Raw genomic sequence first — 15,688 nt, 5'->3', positions numbered from 1 at the left:
CCAAACCATCCTGCCTGAACCAGAGGAGGCCATGCCATTTACTTGATAAAGTGTCCCCTGTACCATACCTTAAACTACATGGATGCTAGTTTGTAAAGCAAAATTTAATTAATTTCTTTTTTAAAGGCTAAATTCCCAGTGGAAAATCAAATCCTTCAGTTCAGTTTCCAAAAAAGAGGAAAATAGCCTTGAACTATTAATTAAAAAGAAGCAAAAAAAAAAAATTGGTTACATCCCAAACAGTTACTCAAATATAAACGCCTGGAACCCTTTTAGTAGATTAGACTCTAATTCTTCTTCCCTAAAGTGGAAATGTTATTTGATTAGGCTAATTAAGGCTGGATTTCTGACACAGTATTAATTTTGAGTGTCGTTTCCTAAAGGGTGAAGAAGGTGCCAGCATGGAAACAACTGTATTTTATTCTCATTATTAAAAATAGAAACAAGGAGAGAAGTTCTAAATTTAGCACCAAAACTGTCTGTTGAATTTAATTTGCTTTCAAGAGCAAGATTAAACCTTTAGTAAGTAGGCTATTTCTGCAATGAATGAGCTGCAAATCAATATCTTTCAATAAGCGTTTGCCCTGCATGAATAGAGCCTGATCACAACTGCCCCTGTTTTTAGTTAAGACCTGTTTTTTAGCAACTTCTGCTTTGAGAATGACTAATAATTGCAATGAGATACCACTACACCCCAAAACAGAATATTCTCTGACTCCAGGAACCATCTGTATTCTTCTTAAATTATAGGATACACAAATAAGTTAATCCCTCAGTGTTTTGACATCACATTAGAGAAATATTCAGCTTTGGGAACTTTTACTAACCAATAAGACAAATATGAATGTAGTTACTTCATTTTAATATTACACAATCTGGCTAATGAGAAGTAAGTCATTTTTACCATATCATAATTCTCTTGTTCTTGACAGCCACATTTCTATAAGAAGCTATTTGGGTTTTGGTACCATATTGATAAAAATACATTTGTGAAGTGATGTTGCAAGGATTTTAAAGAGGTAATCTATCTTTGATTAATTTCTTTACACATTCATTCATTCACTGCTGAAGTGGGCTGGATACATACCATTTACTTGTATCTGAACGACTCTGATCCCATTATAAATTTCCTGAACTATTTATGTTCCATGTTGTTTATTTTAAATAATTTTATCTGACATCTTCATTATGAATGATTGAGGTCTGTGTGCTGGAGACCTGAGTTCTTGAATTGTGCTTACGTCACAAACGAAAATAAGTTTGATAGTTTCATCCTAGTCTCCATTTCTCATAGAGTATGATATCCATATATCATAGAAATGCCATGCAGTTAGGCATGACTGGCAGTCCTCTGCTGAAGAAAGACCCAAGACTGAAGTATCAGAGATGTTGGAGGTTAGAATCAAGATGCACTGGTAAAAATAGTTGGACAGTTTACATAACCTACACTAGTGTGAACTATGAGTCTGCTCCTGCTTCTATTGCAGTCACTGGAAAAAACTCTTATTGGCTTTAATAGTGCATGGTCCAGGCGTAGGGCCTGATCCTGATAGTTCCATTAGCACAGAAAACACTGACAACTTTAAAAAAATAAGAAAAGGGAAAGGATGCTGCCTTATTGGCTGGCAAAAAAAAAGAAAGATGATGTGCTAGTAGTTCATAAAGGAATGAGAAATCACCCAAAGTGAAGAGATTGGCTTCATCCAGGTTTGGCTAAACTGGGTCCTATGTAAGCACTTCTAATGAACCCAGTGATTTTCCTGATTTTCTTATTCATATGGCATGAACTCAAAATGCTTTTTTTTGTTTGTTTGATGCAGGTTGTCTTATATTTGAAGTGTTTTACAGACTTATTAAAATTTCAACTTATTTCCAGAACAGACAAATTTCATCACAGGCAAGGAGTGTTAATTTTGTGTTTAAAATTTCACTACATGTAATTCTGCATTGAACTTCTATACAGCTTACAATAGTAAGATATTCTATCTACCACATTTATGTTTCAACTCCCCAAATCAAGACAATCTAAACAGAAATGTTCATTTATTAGCAACTGGTGTTTGACAGTTTATTTCATGTAAGCCTCCAGCTTTCCTTGGCAAGCTTATTTGCATAATGTGTTATTATGTCTAAATGGAAAACTAAATGCCTCCATGTGGTCTTTAAATGACAAGTGCTTGTCAGCTTCATGCAATATTCAGAAGTAATAGATCCAAATCACAACAGCACTCACTGAGATGTTAAAAAAAACTTGTTGTGTATCCTTCCTTGACAAATTTACACTTTGGTACAGAATTGTCAATTAGAGTTTCCATGTGTTAAACAGTTCAGTTCAACTGTGAAGGAATTTACTGTAGCTTTATTCTGTAGTGCTTTGAGTAATTACAAATCACACTGCTATTTATTTCTTTCAGACAATGCAGATCAGGGAATAATCGTCAGATGACCTTGGCAAGATATACCCAAGAACTTCGGCTTTAATTATTTTTGAAAACATGAATGCTCTGTAACAATGGTTATGAGATCCCTGGAATATCTTTTATGAAGTTCACATTTTAAATAGTCCTTGGGTATGAAATTTTAAAACTTATACATCTATGTATTGAACTGTGCTTTCTTAAAATAGAAAACTGGCATGTTTGTATTTTGTTTCAGGTTACCAAGGGCTTCATAAATAAAAAGACTAAGAATCAATACTGATGTAAACCTCATCTCTATTGCACATGTGTCCTGGGTATCTATAGAGTATTAACTACTCTCATAAAGTCCTGTCTTAAACTTCCACCATGTACTTAGCACATTGTAAATCCTGAAGTGGAGTCCTTAGGGGTGATTTTTTTGGTGGTTTTAAAATGGGGAGGGGGGAATCTGTTGTGTTGATAAGGGAGGTTGAAGGTTGTCTAGGGAAATGTTAATGAAGTTGTTGTTCACTGTTACAACACTAAACAGTTAAGTGTGGTCAAGGGTTTTGTGTCAAGTTATGCCGACTTATTTCCATCATAACAACCACCATTAATTTTTTTAAATTCTTTATTAAAGATACAGAAAAAGAAGAAAAACAGTTTTAAACATTTGAAATGTAAAATATTAAGTAAGACTTTCAATATAATGGCATTTTTTATTCCCTTTTCTGTTTTGTTGCATAACATCTTTTGTAGGGAAAAACCTGCTGTTTGACAGGCTTTTTTAGATGGTATCAAAGATACTCTGTTATTCTGCGGGTAAAGTGAAAATGTTAGTTGAGATGATCTGGAGGTCATCTAGAGCAGTTGTTGCTGATGTCTGATCCTTTTTATTTTATTTTTTTTAAGACAAAACAAAAGTAACACAAAAAGGACCAAAAGAAGAATAGCAAAGAGAGTAAATGCAGCTTCTATCTCTGGTGCTGCCTCTCACTTGCAGCCTTTCTGCTGGAGAAACATTGGCACTCAGCACGTGGTCTTATCAGCCATTCCGAGACCTAGTAAACTTGTACCAGAGTGTTGCTTTAGCTTCCTCTTTGGTTACAGTAGGGTTTTAGAGGCGGACTTGTCCTGGCTGGCTCAACCACATTCTTATTACATGGAATACAAAAGAAGCGAGTGAGGAAAGAAGAGAAATAAGGTAGGGGGTGTTTTTTGGACATTATTTATCTGGGGGTCATTAAATGGGGGAAGCATTGGGGAGAACAGGAACCCAATCTTTATATCCCATGTTCAGGATTTGGCCAAAGTGGGTAATGTCAACAGTTCACTCTTTCTTGTCTGGTCTAGTTAGGATGCCTTTCAGGATCAGGATGGCAAAGGCCTATTGGAGTCATGGTGGGTCCCAGGAGATGGTAGGGATGTCAGTCATGATAGTAAAGCTTGCTGTGTCCAATCTGTGTCACCCTTCTTCCATTTAGTGACCCTCAGACAAGCAATATTCGGGAAAGGGTCACAACCGAATCTCATTAACATTAGCCATTCCAGACACATTTTGGTGCTTTCAATTATGAATATTTCTTCCTGTTTCTGGAATCTTTCAGCTCATTGCCATGCCAACCTATGACTTTACCTTCCTTACAGACCTCTTATCACAAGTCCTTTTAACCTAAGCAGTCCACTTTGTACCCATCTGTTTGTCTTCAACTTTCCCTGATGTTCATAAACAATTTATGTTACTTTGGAGAACTTAGAGTAAGGCCTCTGCACAACAAATTGTCTGGTGACAACCAGTCCCTCTTCTTCTTTTTTAAAGCATAAAGAAAACCTGGCTTCTGTTCGTGGTATGTACAGTAGTTGTGGAAATGAATTGGTAGCCTTTCTATTTGTTGAGGTTGTTGTGCATTATCACCAAGAGCATGACTTGAGACATGACACTTAGACTGAGCAAGGTGCCCAGCTGCGATAGACTAAAAAAGACTGAAGACACAGGCATTGCAAGCTGAGCCTCCACAAGATAGCTATTCGTGTTCTGCATTTTGTGTAAACCTTTAAGGCTGAAAATGTGCATAGTCACCTTTTTTCTCAGTGAAAAAATCTGTCCAACTCTTTTACTCTGTCTTCAAATATTCTAATCTTAAGGCTGAGTACCATGTTAGTTGACCTACTCTGCACCCTCTCTCCTCTAAGATAGATGTTTGAGATGACACTTTGTTTTCAGGACAGGCAAGGCAATATTGACAAGAAGCCAGAAGACTCACCTAAACCTGAATGAATAGGACTCTTTCCGATGCTGCATTCATTCTGTATATTAACTTGTGGCAGGAAATTAAATATGACATAGGTTAGGGGTTTGTTATAGGAGTGGATGGGTGAGATTGTATGGCCTGCATTGTGCAGGAGGTCAGACTAGATGATCATAATGGTCCCTTCTGACCTTAAAGTCTATGTGTCTATGATGGTTTCATCTGAATCATCAACTTGTTAACCCCTATCCCTTCCCTTGTATAACCACAGTGCAGTCAGTGCCTTGCTAGATTCTGCATTTGAAAAGTCTTTGTTCAGAGTAATATGTCTCTTCTTCATTTGTTCCAAAGTCCTGTTCATGAATCTGGAAGTGATCTTCCCAAGAGACCAAAACTGATAGCTCCTGGGATTTCTTATTTTCCTGTTTTTTTTCTGCTTTCTAATGTCATGTTTATTTTTTATTTTTTTAAATACATATTCCTTATTCATACATTAACACTGTGTGGAAATAAGTTTTACTGTGGAAATAAGTCTCTTACTTTGTTAAGCTTTCATTAGGGACTGTTCTTTAATGGGATCAAAAGCAACTTGAACCCTCTTTGGTAACTTTCCAGTGATCATTTACATTCTACACAATTGACCTGCACTAGTAAGAACACCCTTCCCACCATTTGAAAAGCTCTGATGCAAAACCTACCCATTGCTCAATACAATTAATAGGGAAGCCTATCAGAGAATGTCTATAATGCATCTAGGAGTGAGCCTCCCAGCCCAGGTCCACAGAGTCATGACCGTGCACTAAAAATAGCTGTGTAGATGTACCAACTCAGGCTAGAGCCTGGGCTCTCAAGCCCACCCCATCCCCCGAGTTTGAGAATTAAAGCTCTAGTCTGAGTTGGTACGTCAAAAAATGTCTACACAGCTATTGTTACTGTGCTAGCCAGAGCCTCAGTAGCATAAATCTGTGACTGGGAGGCTCACCCCCAGATGCAGTGTAAGACAAACGCTAAGTCTTCAAGTACAATACTTTCATTAAAGAGATGAATAAAGATCCAGTCTGAAAGGCAAACATTGTGATAAAATGTGTGAATTCCTGAGGGCTTGCAGAAACAGGCACAGATTCTGTGCTAGATTCTGCAATGAATGGCTGGAAACCAAGTGATGGTTGATGAGCTGAGTGTTTTTAGAACCAGAGCTGGGTGTTTTTTCAAAACTGGTAGGTGATCTATTTAACAAGCTTTGTTTGGCAGCTCTCTGTCAGGGTTAGGAGCACAGCTGGAGGTTTGTGAATTATTGTTAATGAGGGGCAGACTTGAATCTGGTATAACAGTGAATCCACTGAAAAGGAAGACTGCAAACAGGCTATTCCCTGAGGGAGTTCAGAGAGGCAATATAAAATAATGGAATGGTTCAGCAGTTTTATTAAAAAAGAATAAAGTCTTGAGTTCGGACTTCTCTAGGGTATTTCGCCAAAAACTCCAGCCAGTGCAACCAGTGATTTAATTGAGACTAGTGCTAAAACCCCTGGCAACCTTATTGTAGACAATGAAGCTAATTAAACCCGCATTTATGAATGGTTTTGGTCACCCCAAATCTGTGTTATTTGGCATAAAAAAAAGGATTTGTATGAAAACTTTCATCCATCTACTTCAGTGACCATTGGGCATGGATCTTTACCTTCCCAAAGGCATTCCCTCTTCTGCCTCCTAAGCAGCCACTCTTTGAACTCTCTCAAAGAGTAGAAACTATACAGCCACACGCCACAGATAACAAACAGCCAAAATGCACAGTTAAACAAACAATTTGTTCCCATAAAGTATTCAGTGAACATTTTGTGAATAACAAACATGTTAATAAAAAAAAATTCAGGACTGGTTAGCGAAAAATTCACAAACAGGCAATAAGGGTTCGGTTTGTGGGAGAATATATTCACCATGAATAATTCAATCTGTTCTAGCGAACTATACACTAACTTCTGTGAGCGGATATGAAAATTTGAAGTCCGGGACTTTATATTCAGTAATCTCAAGAAAATTCTGCATGCCAAGTGGTGGCTTAAATCGCCTTTTTGGCTGTAGTTTCTCAAAATAATGCACAGCATCAAGTTCATATGTTGTTTAGCTTTCTCTGTTTTTTTTTACAGTTTGTTAAGAGTTATAGTTTCATCTCAATGTGCAATGATTTATATGTGCAACTCCCGGTGCATCAAAATGAGAATAAACCCCCTGGTGTCTGAAACTGTGTACGGTTGCATCAGAAAGCTTTTTATTTCTGTTAATCTACCCTTGTTGAAAGAATAGATTTAATTATCTGAAGAGATTGCAATCAGAATAGATCTTAAGGTAAAAAGAAAAGTGCCTAGCAATATGAAATTTTAAAAGCATTACTATTAATTTTTTATCCTATTACAGAAAAGGTTTTTTTAAAATAAAAAAATCACCCTTCTTATGATAACCTTATTTAAGATTAATTATGCATCCAGAACTCTCAATGAAGTATGCAACATTCAAGGAAACCATGTTGAGTTTCAGTAATTTATAAAGTCCAGTGATATTAAAATGAAATGGGACCCTCAAGCCAACTTTGTGGGGGGCAATTATGACACATTACTGTATGAATCACACACTGTGATTAAACTGATAGGAGGTACTCAGCGTTAGCACTTGCTTTGAAAGGGGCACTGATTACCATTTGTACTATGCATTTTGGTAATCAGAAATCATTATAGAAAATACCACATTAACTGAACAAATATCCCCCTAGCTGCACTAAATTTACTGATTTCTCCCCCTCTCCCTCAACTAATGTTATGCATGTAAGTAAATAAAATTATGTTTTCCTACATTGTATTAGTGCTTGATCGGGTACTTAGCTCACTATATCAGTGTTCTGTCAGAGGAAAGCAGGACCATTGTCTTACAGAACAAATACTTTAAAATACTTCCTATCTAATTTTTTAACTTTGATTTTCAGATTGGCTGCAACCAAACTTTATAAATCATCAGTCACTTGTGATTTATAAAAATAGCTATATGAGAGGATAAAACTAACAGGAAGTGGCAACATCCACTTTAGAACTCCTGACTTATTTCTACTAAATTGCTGTTGTTAAGGTTTCAGGAATTCATTTTGTGGAGGAATCTTCAGGGTCTATCTTCTTGTAAAATATTAATGGGCATGTATTCTGCAAAAACTAAATTTTCTGGCATATTTTGAGACCTAGAACTATGGGTAATTTAAGGGATTTTGAGCTAACTATTGTACTGAATACTAATTTTACTGCTGCATTTTTGACAATGACCTCCATATGTATTTTTACACACATGCAGGTGCATACACACACAACTTTTTTTACTCAAATCTTTGCACAATCACATTATGATACTGTGACAGAGTGCTGAGCAACAGCACCTGAGGCAGCAATCTGATCACTGCAACTCCAGTTAGTTACCTCAGAGCACACCTGAGTATGGGAACTACTCCCGATTGATGGGCTGGAGGGTGTTAAAAAGCTCATTAACCTAGATGGTAGAAAAGACACAGGACAGCAGTATGAAGGAGAGGAAAAGAAGAGAGCAGACTTGTGGAATCAGAGGTGTGAGTGCTATTTTCCCTCCTTACCTCAGGAGCTGGGGTCTCCATGTTACTGTTGGGATGAGATTGCATAGACTGTAAAGGTAATAGAAAAGACCACTGTAAATAAATGGCATGGGGTGTTTTATCAGAAGAAGCAGCTAAGCTATTTGCGGGCTAGAAAGTAGTAGGAGAAAGTCCATCCTGCCACCTATGGGGGCTTGTCTGGGATCTTAGCTGGTATGAGGGTGTGGTGGCTTGGACAATGGAGGAGATGCTGAAGATTCTGCAAAGCTTCTAGCAGTCCCACCATCTGGAAAGGCAGACTTTGCTCACCAGGCCGGCTGAGCAACAGAAGGGCCGGCAGGACTTCATAGGAGAACAAGCCAACATGTAGAACCTTTTCCAGAAGGTGGTGAGTCCTCTAGTGGGGAATGGCAACTGAGCATGGACCATGGGGATCTGTAAGATGGGCCCTGCAGCTGACCCTGCCATGTTTCTGGACACTGTTGCTAGCCCCTTATTTGACCAGGGAGCTCAAGTCACCTATATATCACTGAATGATGAGCAGGCCAGACGCTAAGAGGGTCAAGGTGGTCATTCTAGATTAAGTCAGCCTCTCCAGTGAGAAATACAGCCAAAACCTTTGAGGTACGAGGTGGACTGGAGTGGTGTGGTCCTGGGCCTTTGACCAAAAGTTAGTAGACTAGGCTACCCATTGGCTGAGGCCAGACACTCAAATGGTGGGGGAGATAATGAAGGCTCTGGTGTTGGAACAGTTCCTTTGGGGCCTCCCTGAGATTATATGGGTGTGGGTTAGATAGCATCAATCTACCACTTTGGATGCTTCTGTAAAATGATGGAGGAGTTCATGGAGGTAGCCTATGGAGGACTAGAAGTTTGGGGAACCCAGAGCCACCAAGGGCATGGAGGAGAAGAAGGAAGAGCTCAGAATTGCTCCAACAGGAGGAGGGATAGCTCAGTGGTTTGAGCATGGGCCTGCTAAACCCAGGGTTGTGAGCTCAGTCCTTGAGGGGACCATTGAGGGATCCGGGGTAAATATCTGATCTGTTTGGGGATTGGCCCTGCTTTGAGCAGGGGGTTGGACTAGATAACCTCCTGAGGTACCTTTCAACCCTGATATTCTATGAACCAAATACACATTTTCAGCATGGATGTCCAGGAAAAAAAACTGCCCATAGTTGGAATGTAGTTTTGCCAAATTTGTCAGCTAGGTCAGGACTGCAGGAAAGGCCAAAGGAAAGACATTGTCCACCATTCTAGTAATGGCAGGAAGGAAACCCCAAAGAGGCCTGGTAGACTCAGCCTCCACTTGTTTCCTGATCTAGAGGGAGTTGGTGAAACCCCACTGATTCCAGGGGCAAGTGAGAGACTGGAGTGTCTGGGGGTGAGAGAGTGCTGCACTGTGGCAGAGGTACCACTGTCAGTCCAGGGAAGGTTTAATTGAAAGCACAGTGGAGTAGTGGAGCGACTGCCTCTACCTAAACTGATTGGAGACCCTGCCCAGTGGTGTTTTGAGCCCCAGCTGGAGAAACAGAACTTGAGGAGGAAATGGAGCAGGAAAGGAAAAAAAACTGGTGGGGGCAAATTTAGAAACCCCTAGACTACAAAGCCCAGCTGAAAAGGGAAGAAGAGTCCCCCCAAGAAACTGAGGAATAGAGGATAGACAACCTGAGATCCTTAAAGATAGAGGGAATCCTTCACACTGCAGCCCCAAGGAGAAGAAGCCAAGGTGTGGTTGTGAGAGCCTAAGGCCCTGAGCAATCAGGGGAGGAGGGCAGTGCCCTCAGTCCACCACCAGATATAACAGGGGAGAATAGGGAGAGCAATTCCCCAGTGTGCCCATGGTGTGATGACTTGTGGGCTGTAATGGAGCTGTGGAGGTGGCCTTTCCCCACCAAGTGTGATTTCTGTGGGTAGAAAATGAGTGGGCACCACAATGATCTAGCTGATCACCCCAGGGCAGGGATTCTCAAATTTAATTGTACCGCAACCCCCATTGGACCACAAAAATTACTATACGACCCTAAGAGTGGGGACCTGAGCCTGCCCAAGCCCTGCTGCCCTAAAGAGTTTGGCTTCAGCCCCAGGCAATGGGGCTCGGGCTTCAGCCTGCAGGCGATGGGGTTCCAGCAAATCTAATGCCAGCCCTGGTGACCCCATTAAAATGGGGTTGCAACCCACTTTGGGGTCCCGACCCACAGTTTGAGAACTGCTGCCCTAGGGACTTAGACTCCATTCTGGAGGGTGGCACCACTGATAAGCAAGGGAGAGCATGGAAAAGAAAAAGCTGATGGTCAGGTAAGGTAGGGGGAGATGTGTGACAGAGTGCTGAGCTAGCAATCCAATTAGTCAGGTGTGCTTGGGGGAACTGACTATGGGAACTGCTCCCAACTGATAGACTGTGATGGGCTGGAGGGAGTTAAGAAGCTAATTAACTTATTACAGTAGAACCTCAGAGTTGCGAACACCTCGGGAATGGAGGTTGTTCATGACTCTGAAAGATTCGTAACTCTGAACAAAACATTGTTCTTTTAAAAGTATACAACTGAACATTGACTTAATACAGCTTTGAAACCTTACTATGCAGAAGAAAAATGCTGCTTTTAACCATCTTAATTTAAATGAAACAAGCACAGAAACAGTTTCCTTACCTTGTCACAATCTTTTAAAAACTTTCCCTTTTTTTCAGTAGTTTACATTTAACGTAGTACTGCGCTGTATTTGCTTTTTTTCCCCTCTGCTGCTGCTTGATTGTGTCCTTACAGTGACAAAGGAGGTGTGTGGTTGACTGATCAGTGTGTAATGCAGGTGTTTGTAACTCTGAGGTTCTACTGTAGCTCAAATGGTACAAAAGGCACAGGAAGGAAGTGCAAAGGAGGGGAGGGGAAGAAGAGGGGGTTGGGGGGGGGGGAGATAAAAGCAGACTTGTAGAGTCAGAACCATGAGTGACCTCTCCCCTTCTTTCCTCGGAAGCTGAGAGCTCCACGTTATTGTTGGAATAAAGCTGTATAGTCTGTTAAGGTGGTGCAAAAGAACACTGTAAATTGCATGAGGTGTCTAACCAGACGGTCTCCAAGCCATTTGTGGGCTAGACAGTAGCTAGAGGCAAGTCAACCCTGCTGTAGCCACCAGCATTATATTCTATCATGTAATGTTGCACATTTTATTACAAAATAAGTCAAAAACATACTGATAAAAAAGAATGGGATGAGAAAATGCGCAATTGCTCAGAACAGTTGTAAGCTTACAAAAAACTAGCTGCCAATTCATGATTTTTTTGGTAATATATAATCTAAAGAAAGTGCAACTCTAGTCCTAAAATGCCTCTGGCAGTTGGGTACGAGCATAATGCCTTAAAGATGCAAACTGATCATCACTATATTTTGATCATCATCTCCTTTTGTTCATCCTGCCATACCATTATGATTGCTTAACATAAGGTCTAATGTCAAGTAATAATAAAGCAATTACAAGAATTACACTTCATTCTAAAGTGCACTAGACAAGGACTAAATTAAAGGACATAATTAATAAAAATGTATCTAAGACAAAATTATGTTTTAACCCCTATATTTCTGCCAGCAAAAACTAACTTGGCATTCATTCATGTGCCAGGTATATATGTGAGTATACTAGCCTTCCCCACACAGTCCCTCCCGTAACTTCAGGAAGCCAAGCCAGATTCCCATTTCATCCAAGTCCAACCCCATTGAAGTTCTAGCAATGAAAATGAATCCGCATTTGATTTGTTAAGATCTTTCATAGTTTTTCCTCTTCAAATGGGGACTGTACCAATTTCTAATTAAAAGGACCCATTCATTTATTGTTATGGAAGGGTCATAATTTTACTGATAAATTCCTCAGGCTTTTATTGAACTCTATTAAAATGTGTGATTGCCTATACTGAATAAACTCTCCTACCATACCTGTAGGTAGGACAGTTCTTAGAAGAGGCAACGTGAACTAGTGGCTAAAGCACAAGTCTGGGAATCTGGAGTACTGGGTTTTTATTCCTGAGTCCATAACAATGTACCTGTGTGGCCTTGGGCACTTAACCTCTCCTTTCCCCAGCTGCCTCATCTGTGAAATGGGGATGAGATACTTTCCTAACTCTGGACCATTGTAAAAATGAATCCATCAATGTTTGTAAAGTTCTCAGGGACACCTCTTGAAGAAATGGAAAGGAAGTGCAAACAGTTTATTTAATTACCCCCCTTATTAGTTCACAAACCCAAGTTGTTAATGCTCAAATCAAAATTCTCATTCATTCACTTTACACTGTAACCAGTCAAAATATGCATGTTGTACCAATTTCTCTCAACTTATCAGTTTTGACTTATCCAGGTTTATACCTCACAACTCTTCTTTAACAGATGGGGCCAAATTCAACACTCATTTACATCCTGTGCAATTCCACCGAAGTCAGTAGGGATAGCGTAGGACCTAAGTCAGCAGTGAGTTTAACCCATGTAACATATCAAATCCAAAACCAGTAGTAAAAATCATAACACAGCAAAGTTGGAGAAGCACAATTTGAAATAAATACATTGGGCTTGATTTTGAATAAGGTTAGGCATGCAATTGTGACTAATTCGTGTGCCTAATTATCATGACTATGTGCAAATCAAGTAATTATGCAGGCAAATAACCATAATTAGTTTTATGTGTAATTATTCAATTACCACGTACAATGACTGTAACTGGGTGTGCAAATTAACCATGCAATTGTGCATGCTTCTTCAGCAGACACTTATGTGCCTAATCTTTTTAAAAATCACACCCATCTGAGTTTTTTCTGATTTCCCTTCCATTGCATGTGTCCTTATTACAAGAGTTTTTTTTTACTAGCAATATTATTGCTATAGGTGAAGACGCTGAAGCAATATCATTCTGTGCCCTCCATATTCTGGTGGTTTTTAACTTTCCTCCCCAAAATACCTTTTATGCTGACAGACATTTCTCATGTTTATTCTTCACATAGATTTAATTTATTAATTGAATGGGGAACTAAGGTGTATTGAAATATATACAGTCATTTTTCAAACATGAACAATTTTTTAATCATGTAAGAATATATTGAAATGCCTCTTCGTGCTCAGATAACACAAAATGAATTACTGTTAAAACATCAAATATTGCATGTGCATAATCCTCAGTGAGGAAAGTATGCTGAATTACATTAGAGAACTTCTTAAATAAAGCTAATAAAGCAACCTACTGCACTGGACATGCCTGCCATGTTGTGGGTTCAATTTGCAAAAGCACTCAGTATTGGCTTAACTCTGCTCCAATTGAAGTTAGTGGCAAAAACTCCCATTGGCTTCAATAAATCAGAGTTAAGACTTGCAAAAGTGTTCAGTAATGGCTTATCTTATTTGCCTTTGTCAGGGTTCCCTCCCCACTCTGAACTCTGGGGTACAGATGTGGGAACCACATGAAAGACTCCCTAAGCTTATTTCTTCCAGCTTAGGTTAAAAACTTCCCCAAGGCACACATTCCTTTCCTTGTCCTTGGATGGTATTGCTGCCACCACCAAGTGATTTAGAAAAAGATTCAGGAAAAGGACCACTTGGAGTTCCTATTTCTCCAAAATATCCCTCCAAGCCCCTTCACCCCCTTTCCTGGGGAGGCTTGAGAATAATATACCAACCAATAAGTTAACAAAGTGAGCACAGACCAGACCCTTCTACTGGACACTAAAAACCAATCAGGTTCTTAAAAGAACTTTATTATAAATAAAAAAGTAAAAGAAGCACCTCTGTAAAGGTAATTTTACAGGGTAATAAAAAGATTTAAAACACAGAGGATTCCCCTCTAGGCTCAACTTCAAAGTTACAAAAACAGGAATAAACCTCCCTCTTAGCATAGGGAAAATTCACAAGCGAAAACAAAAGATAATCTAACACATTTCCTTGCTATTACTTACAATTTCTGTAAACTTAGCTGTATCAGTAGGAGCTGGGTTACCTGCTTGGTCTCTCTCTCTCTCCAGAGGGAACAAAAACAAAGAACACAAACAGAACCTCCCCTTCCCCCCTCCCAGATTTGAAAGTATCTTCTTTCCTTATTGGTCAGGTGTCAACCAGGTTATTTGAGCTTATTCACCTCTTACAGGTAAAGAAGGGATTTTATGCTACCCTTAGCTGTATGTTTATGACATGCCCCCCAAATCACACAATCACAGATGGTGCTGGACAGCCTGTTCCACACTGGCTTTGATTTCTTCCTGGAGCTCTAGGAGAAAATAGAGTTAATAAGACACATGCACCTCTAGATATATTACTGATTATATAAAAACTAAGAATATTTCCCACGTTTCAAGGACAATTTTAACCAGTTGATTCTGGGAGACTTTCATGGGAGAATGCATCAGCCTTTTGTTAGAAGCTCCTGAAATGTGTTGTATTTCAAAATCAAAATCTTGGAGCGCTAAACTCCACCAAAGAAGTTCTTTGTTATTTTCCTTGATGGTATGAAGCCACTTCATCACAGCATGGTCAGTTTGCAGGTGGAAATGCCATCCCCAAATGTATGGGCTTAGCTTTTCCAGAGCGTACACAATGGTGTAACATTCCTTTTTGGTGATGGACAAGTGGCTTTCCCTCTCAGACAGTTTCTTGCTGAGAAACACGACAATATGGAATTCTTGATCTGGTCCTTCCTGCATTAAGACTGCTCCCACACTACGCTCGGATGCATCTGTGGTTACTAGGAAAGGTTTGTCAAAGTCTGGGGCCCTTAGCTCAGGGTCAGACATGAGTGTCACTTTAAGCTGGTTAAAGGCCTTCTGACACTCTTCAGTACACTGAACTGCATTTGGCTGTTTCTGTTTGGTCAGCTCTGTCAGTGGGGCAGTGATTTGGCTGTAGTGTGGTACAAATCGCCTGTAATATCCAGCGAAGCCTAAGAAGGATTGGACCTGTTTCTTTGACTTTGGGACAGGCCACTTTTGGATAGCATTTACTTTGGCCTGTAGGGGGTTGATAGTTCCATGACCCACCTGGTGTCCAAGGTAAGTCACTCTGTTTAGACCTATTTGAAACTTTTTAGCTGTAACAGTTAGTCCTGCCTCCCTTATGCGCTCAAAGACTTTTTGTAGATGCTCCAGATGTTCTGCCCATGGATCAGAAAAGATGGTCACATCATCCAGGTAGGCCACTGCAGATTCTTCCAATCCCACTAGGAGACTAACTACAAGTTTTTGGAAGGTGCGGGTGCATTTCGCAGCCTGAAGGGGAGCACAGTAAATTCATACAGCCCTACATGGGTGACGAAGGCTGACCTTTCCTTGCTGGATTCATCTAGCTGTACTTGTCAGTAGCCCTTGGTTAAGAGATGAACTGGGCACCTCCCAGTTTCTCCAATAGCTCATCTGTGCATGGCATTGGATAGTTGTCTGGGCGAGTTACAGCATTTAGCTTATGGTAGGCCACGCAAAAGTG

At 39.9% G+C, this 15,688-nt stretch overlaps 2 long non-coding RNA genes across 5 annotated transcripts in view; one reads left to right on the top strand and one right to left on the bottom strand.

The window, feature by feature from the left end:
* The window catches only part of LOC120369773, an 89,621-nt gene extending 86,927 nt beyond the window's left edge, over positions 1 to 2,694 (top strand). For all 4 annotated transcript variants that reach the window (XR_005583393.1, XR_005583391.1, XR_005583390.1 and 1 more), the window contains one exon: positions 2,415 to 2,694. This is a non-coding gene — a long non-coding RNA (uncharacterized LOC120369773). The remainder of the gene's footprint in view (positions 1 to 2,414) is intronic.
* Positions 1 to 15,688, bottom strand: part of LOC120369774 — a 103,708-nt gene that overhangs the window by 71,700 nt on the left and 16,320 nt on the right. The gene's annotated exons all lie outside the window — the stretch shown is intronic.

The sequence above is a fragment of the Mauremys reevesii genome, linkage group 8 (assembly GCF_016161935.1).
Source record: "Mauremys reevesii isolate NIE-2019 linkage group 8, ASM1616193v1, whole genome shotgun sequence".
In the NCBI taxonomy this organism is placed as follows: Eukaryota; Metazoa; Chordata; order Testudines; family Geoemydidae; genus Mauremys; species Mauremys reevesii.
The sequence above is the reverse complement of the archived record's forward strand: the minus strand, read 5'-3'. Positions and strand labels throughout refer to the sequence as shown.